The 6,941-nt window shown below is 38.0% G+C and overlaps 1 non-coding gene across 1 annotated transcript; it reads right to left on the bottom strand.

Moving 5' to 3' along the window:
- Window positions 1-3,627: 3,627 nt before the first annotated feature.
- On the bottom strand, window positions 3,628-3,735 carry LOC148567291 (small nucleolar RNA R71). The gene has a single exon (XR_015881980.1). It is a non-coding gene; the product is annotated as a small nucleolar RNA R71 (small nucleolar RNA).
- Between the last annotated feature and the right edge of the window lie 3,206 nt (window positions 3,736-6,941).

The following is a 6,941-nucleotide window of genomic DNA, read 5'->3' as shown; positions in this document are numbered from 1 at the left end:
TAGGGGACTGGCCATCTCGGCCATGCCTGGACCTTCACTTATGTATTTTCATACGGTAGAGTTTCTACACTCCATAGATTAAGGTGTGGAGCTCTGCTGTTCCTCAAAGATTAATGCAAAGTACTACTGTTTTCTATTCAATTCATCTTATTTCGCTTCTAAGATATCCATTCGCACCCAAGAACGTGATGAAGGTGATGATTATGTGTGACGCTCATCACCATCTCCCCTATGAATGCGTGCCTGACAAACACTTCCGTTCTACATGAAATAAGCTAGAATGAATATCTCTTAGATCTCCTAACCAGAATCTTCGTGGCGTAAGCTAGAATGATGGCGGCATACAAGAGAATCCGGAAGGTCTAAACCTTGTCTGTGGTATTCTGAGTAGGATTCAATGATTGAATGACTGTGACGAGCTTCAAACTCGCGATTGTTGGGCGTTAGTGACAGACGCAAAAGGAGGGTGAATCCTATTCCAGCATGATCGAGAACCGACAGATGAATAGCCGTGCCGTGACAGGGTGCGTGAGCATATTATTCACTGAGAGGAGGGGATGTAGCCACTGACAACGGTGATGCCCTTGCATAAAGCCAGCCATGGAAAGGAGTAAGACTGATTGGATGAAGATAGCAGGAAAGCAGAGGTTCAGAGGAACGAAAAGCATCTCCATTCGCTTATCTGAAATTCCTACCAATGATTTACATAAGTATCTCTATCCCTATTTTACTATATAATATTCAAAAACACCATTATCACTTTATATCCGCCTGACTGAGATTTGCAAGGTGACCATAGCTTGCTTCATACCAACAATCTCCGTGGGATTCGACCCTTACTCACGTAAGGTATTACTTGGACGACCCAGTGCACTTGCTGGTTAGTTGTATCGAAGTTGTGACAATTATGAATTAAGATCAAAGCACCAAGCTTTGGAGCCATTACCAGGGATTGTCCGAGCCTGGACATCACAATTTCGTGCACCAAGTTTTTGGCACCGTTGCTGGGGGTTGTTTGAGTCTTCGGCAAGCTTTTGGTCCGGTAACATCAGTGCCAGATTCCCTTCTGATCCGGCAACAGCACCAAGTTTTTGGCGCCGTTGCCGGGGATTGTTTGAGTTTGGACAACTGACGGTTCATCTTGTTGCTCAGATTAGGTAATTTTCTTTTTGTTTTGTTTTCAAAAATTTTTCAAAAATAATTTCAAAAATCTCTCACCTGTTTTCGAAAAAAAAATAAAAATGTTTTCAAAAATAAATTATTCTATGGCTTCAAAATTTTTAAGAATGAATTCTAGTGTTTCATGAAATATGTTGAATCATATCTGGCTGTAAAGCCATACCCAAACTACTTTGGGATTGGTATTCAACTAATCACTCCAGCCCATGTAATTATATGTTGCAGCCTGGCTGGCTGTAAAGCCATGTCTAAATTCATTTGGACTGAGGCAGCAATTTGTTATCAAGAGCAAGCTAGTTGGAGTTAATCCACCTGCTACTGTTTCTGATCACCTGCTGAAGCTTGGCTGGCCATTGGCCATGTCTAGTGTTTTGGACTGGAGCTTTCTTTGAAAGCTTGGCTGGCTAGTGAGCCATGTCTAATTCCTGGACTGAAGCTTTAGACTAACATGGCAAGATTCCTGGAATTCATGTTAAAAATTTTGGAATCCTTATTTTTCCTTTTTTTCATATAATTTTTGAAAAAATCCAAAAAAATTAGAAAATAAAAAAAAAATCAAAAATATTTTGTGTTTCTTATTTGAGTCTTGAGTCATATCATAAGTTTGGTGTCACTTGCATATGCATCTTGCATTTTTTCGAAAATATCATGCATTCATAGTGTTCTTCATGATCTTCAAGTTGTTCTTGGTAAGTCTTCTTGTATGATCTTGATGATTTTTTGTTTTGTGTCTTTTCATATTTATCATATGCATTCTTGAATTCTTAGTGCGCAAGCATTAAAGAATTCTAAGTTTGGTGTCTTGCATGTTTTCTTTGCATTAAAAAATTTTTTCAAAAATATGCTCTTGATGTTCATCATGATCTTCATAGTGTTCTTGGTGTTCATCTTGACATTCATAGCATTCTTGCATGCATTCATTGTTTTGATCTAAAAATTTCATGCATTGCATAATTTTCATGTTTTCATAAAAATTTCAAAAATAAAAAAAAATATCTTTCCCTTTTTCTCTCATCAAATTCGAAAATTGAGTTGACTTTTTCAAAAATTTTTAAAAATCAAGTTGTTTCTTATGAGTCAAATCAAATTTTCAATTTGAAAATCTTATCTTTTTCAAAATCTTTTTCAAAATTCATGGTTATTTTCGAAAATTCCAAAAATATTTTTCAAAAATCTTTTTATTAATTTTATACCAAATTTTTGAAAATAACATAATCAATTAATGTTTTGATTCAAAAATTTGAAGTTTGTTACTTGCTTGTTAAGAAAGATTCAAACTTTAAGTTCTAGAATCATATCTTGTGATTTCTTATGAATCAAGTCATTAATTGTGATTTTAAAAATCAAATCTTTTTCAAAACTAATCCTATCATATCTTTTCAAAATATCTTCTTATCTTATCTTGTTCAAAAATATCTTTTCAAAATATCTTTTCTAACTTCCTAACTTCTTATCTTTTCAAAATTTGTTTTAACTAACTAACTAACTTTTTGGTTGTTTCTTAACTTTTTCAAAACTACCTAACTAACTCTCTCTCTCTAATTTTCGAAAATATCTCCCCCTTTTTCAAAAATTTCTTTTTAATTAACTAATTATTTTTATTTTTATTTTTATTTCAAAAAAAAAATTTCGAAAAATACTAACAAATTTTCAAAAACCAATTTTCAAAAAATCACTAACCCCTTTTCAAAAATAATTTTCGAAAATTCCCTCCTTCTCTCTCATCCTATTCTATTTATTCATTCATTAACTAACATCTCTTCCTTACATCATCACCAAATTCGAACCCCCTCTTCTATCTGTGTTCGAATTTCTTCCTCTTTTCTTCTACTCACATAAGGGATCCCTATACTGTGGTATAAAGGATCTCTATTATTATTATTATCATTTTTCTGTCCATTCTTCCTTGTATTATGAGCAGGAGCAAGGATAAGAATATTCTTGTGGAAGCAGATCCAGAACCTGAAAGGACTCTGAAGAGAAAATTAAAGAGAAGCTAAAATACAACAATCCAGAGAAAACCTTTCAGAAATTTTTGAACAGGAAGAGGAGATGGCAGCCGAAAATAATAATAATATAAGGAAGATGCTTGGTGACTTTACTGCACCTAATTCCAATTTACATGGAAGAAGCATCTCCATTCCTGCCATTGGAGCAAACAACTTTGAGCTGAAACCTCAATTAGTTTCTCTGATGCAGCAGAACTGCAAGTTTCATGGACTTCCATATGAAGATCCTTTTTAGTTCTTAACTGAATTCTTGCAGATATGTGATACTGTTAAGACTAATGGAGTAGATCCTGAAGTCTACAGGCTCATGCTTTTCCCTTTTGCTATAAGAGACAGAGCTAGATTATGGTTGGATTCTCAACCCAAAGACAGCCTGAACTCTTAGGATAAGCTGGTCACGGCTTTCTTAGCCAAGTACTTTCCTCCTCAAAAGCTGAGCAAGCTTAGAGTGGATGTTCAAACTTTCAAATAGAAAGAAGGTGAATCCCTCTATGAAGCTTGGGAAAGATACAAATAGTTGACCAAAAAGTGTCCTTCTGACATGCTTTCAGAATGGACCATCCTGGATATATTCTATGATGGTTTATCTGAGCTATCAAAGATGTCACTGGATACTTCTGCAGGTGGATCCATTCACCTAAAGAAAACGCCTGCAGAAGCTCAAGAACTCATTGACATGGTTGCTAATAACCAGTTCATGTACACTTCTGAGGGGAATCCTATGAGTAATGGGACGCCTATAAAGAAGGGAGTTCTTGAATTTGATACTCTGAATGCCATATTGGCTCAGAATAAAATATTGACTCAGCAAGTCAATATGATTTTTCAGAGTCTGAATGGAATGCAAGCTGCATCCAACAGTACTCAAGAGGCTTCTCATGAAGAAGAAGCTTATGATCCTGAGAACCCTGCAATAGCAGAGGTAAATTATTTAGGTGAACCTTATGGAAACACCTATAACTCAACATGGAGAAATCTTCCAAATTTCTCATGGAAGGATCAAAAGCCCCAACAAGGCTTTAACAATGGTGGAAGAAACAGGTTTAGCAATAGCAAGCCTTTTCCATCATCAACTCAGCAACAGACAGAGAACTCTGAACAAAATGCTTCTAATTTAGCAAATCTAGTCTCTGATCTATCTAAGGCCACTGTAAGTTTCATGAATGAAATAAGGTCTTCCATTAGAAATCTGGAAGCACAAGTGGGCCAGCTGAGTAAAAGGATCACTGAAATCCCTCCTAGTACTCTCCCAAGCAATACAGAAGAGAATCCAAAAGGAGAGTGCAAGGCCATTGACATAAGCGCCATGGCCGAACCTGTGAGGAGAGGAGAGGACGTGAATCCCAAGGAGGAGGACCTCCTGGGACGTCCAATGATCAATAAGGAGCTTCCCTCTGAGGAACCAAAGGACTCTGAGGCTCATCTAGAGACCATAGAGATTCCATTGAACCTCCTTATGCCCTTCATGAGCTCTGATGAGTATTCCTCTTCTGAAGAGAATGAGGATGTCACTGAAGAGCAAACTGCCAAGTTTCTTGGTGCAATCATGAAGCTGAATGCCAAATTGTTTGGCATTGATGCTTGGGAAGTTGAACCTCCCTTGTTCATCAATGAACTAAGTGATCTGGATCAACTGACATTGCCTCAGAAGAGACAGGATCCTGGAAAGTTCATAATACCCTGTACCATAGGCACCATGATCTTTAAGGCTCTGTGTGACCTTGGTTCAGGAATAAACCTCATGCCCCTCTCTGTAATAGAGAAACTGGGAATCTATGGGGTACAAGCTGCTAAAATCTCACTAGAGATGGCAGACAGCTCAAGAAAGCAGGCTTATGGACAAGTAGAGGACGTGTTAGTAAAGGTTGAAGGCCTTTACATCCCTGCTGATTTCATAGTCCTGGATACTGGAAAGGAAGAGGATGAATCCATCATCCTAGGAAGACCTTTCCTGGCCACAGCAAGAGCTGTGATTGATGTTGACAGAGGTGAAATAGTCCTTCAATGGAATGAGAACTCCCTTGTATTCAAAACTCAAGGATCTCCCTCTGCAACCATGAAGAAGAAGCAGGAAAAGCTTCTCTCAAAGCAGAGTCAACCAGAGCCCCCACAGTCAAACTCTAAGTTTGGTGTTGGGAGGCCACAACCAAACTCTAAGTTTGGTGTTGAACTCCCATATCCAAACTCTAAGTTTGGTGTTGGAGAGTCTCAACAAAGCTCTGCGCATCTGTGAGGCTCCATGAGAGCCCACTGTCAAGCTATTGACATTAAAGAAGCGCTTGTTGGGAGGCAACCCAATGTTTATCTAATTCTTATTTTTATTGTTTTTCATGTTTTCTTAGGTTCATGATCATGTGGAGTCACAAAATAAACAAAAAATTCAAAAACGGAATCAAAAATAGCAGAAGAAAAATCACACCCTGGAGGAGCATCTGTCTGGCGTTCAAACGCCAGAACAGAGCATAGTTCTGGCGCTGAACGCCCAGAATGGGAGCATCCTGGCGCTGAACGCCCAGAACAAGCATGGTTCTGGCGTTCAACGCCAGAAATGGCAGCAAATGGGCGTTGAACGCCCAAAATGGGCACCAACCTGGCGCTGAATGCCCAGAGTTGTGTGCAAGGGCATTTTGCATGCCTAAATTGGTGCAGGGATGTAAATGCCTTGACACCTCAAGATCTGTGGACCTCACAGGATCATCTCAGGATCTGTAGACCTCACAGGATCCCCACCTACCTCCACTCACTCTCTTCTCTTTTCTCAATCATCCTCAATTCCCAACAAACACTCTTAACCCTTTACCACTCACATCCATACACCCACTACCTTCAAAATTCAACATCTCTCTCCCACCCAATCCCACCCATATGGCTGAATACACACTCCTATCCATCTCCTCCATATCTTCTTCTTATTCTTCTATTCTTTCTTCTTTTGCTCGAGGGCGAGCAACATTCTAAGTTTGGTGTGGTAAAAGCATAGCTTTTTTGTTTTTTTCCATAACCATTGATGGCACCTAAGGCCAGAGAAACCTCTAGAAAGAAGAAAGGGAAGACAAAAGCTTCCATCAAGGGTCTATAGCTCAGTGGTAGAACATTTGACTGCAAATCAAGAGATCCCTGAGATACCTCAGGGGATACATTTTCTTCCACACAATTATTGGAAGCAACTAAGGGTGGAACATCAAGAGCACTCCATCATCCTTCATGAAATCAGAGAAGATCTAAAAGCAATGAAGGAGGAGCAGCCAAGGCAAGGAAGAGACATAGAAGAGCTCAAGGACATCACTAAGGTGGACTCATTCCTTGTTCTTACTTTCTCTATTTTTTGTTTTCTATGTTATGTGCTTATCTGTGTTTGTGTCTTCATTACATGATCATTAGTAGTAGTAACTATGTCTTAAAGTTATGAATGTCCTATGAATCCATCACCTCTCTTAAATGAAAAATGTTTTAATTCAAAAGAACAAGAAGTACATGAGTTTCGAATTTATCCTTGAACTTAGCTTAATTATATTGATGTGGTGACAATGCTTCTTGTTTTCTGAATGTATGCTTGAACAGTGCATATGTCTTTTAAAGTTGTTGTTTAAGAATGTTAAATATGTTGGCTCTTGAAAGAATGATGACTAGGAGACATGTTATTTGATAATCTGAAAAATCATAAAAATGATTCTTGAAGCAAGAAAAAGCAGCAAAGAACAAAGCTTACAGAAAAAAAAAAGAAAAAAAAAAGGAGGCGAAAAAAAAAATAGA

This window comes from Arachis ipaensis, chromosome B4, assembly GCF_059453495.1.
Source record: "Arachis ipaensis isolate K30076 ecotype BB chromosome B4, ASM5945349v1, whole genome shotgun sequence".
Taxonomy (NCBI): domain Eukaryota; kingdom Viridiplantae; phylum Streptophyta; class Magnoliopsida; order Fabales; family Fabaceae; genus Arachis; species Arachis ipaensis.
Note: the sequence above shows the minus strand (reverse complement) of the source record. Positions and strands in the feature narration are given on the sequence as shown.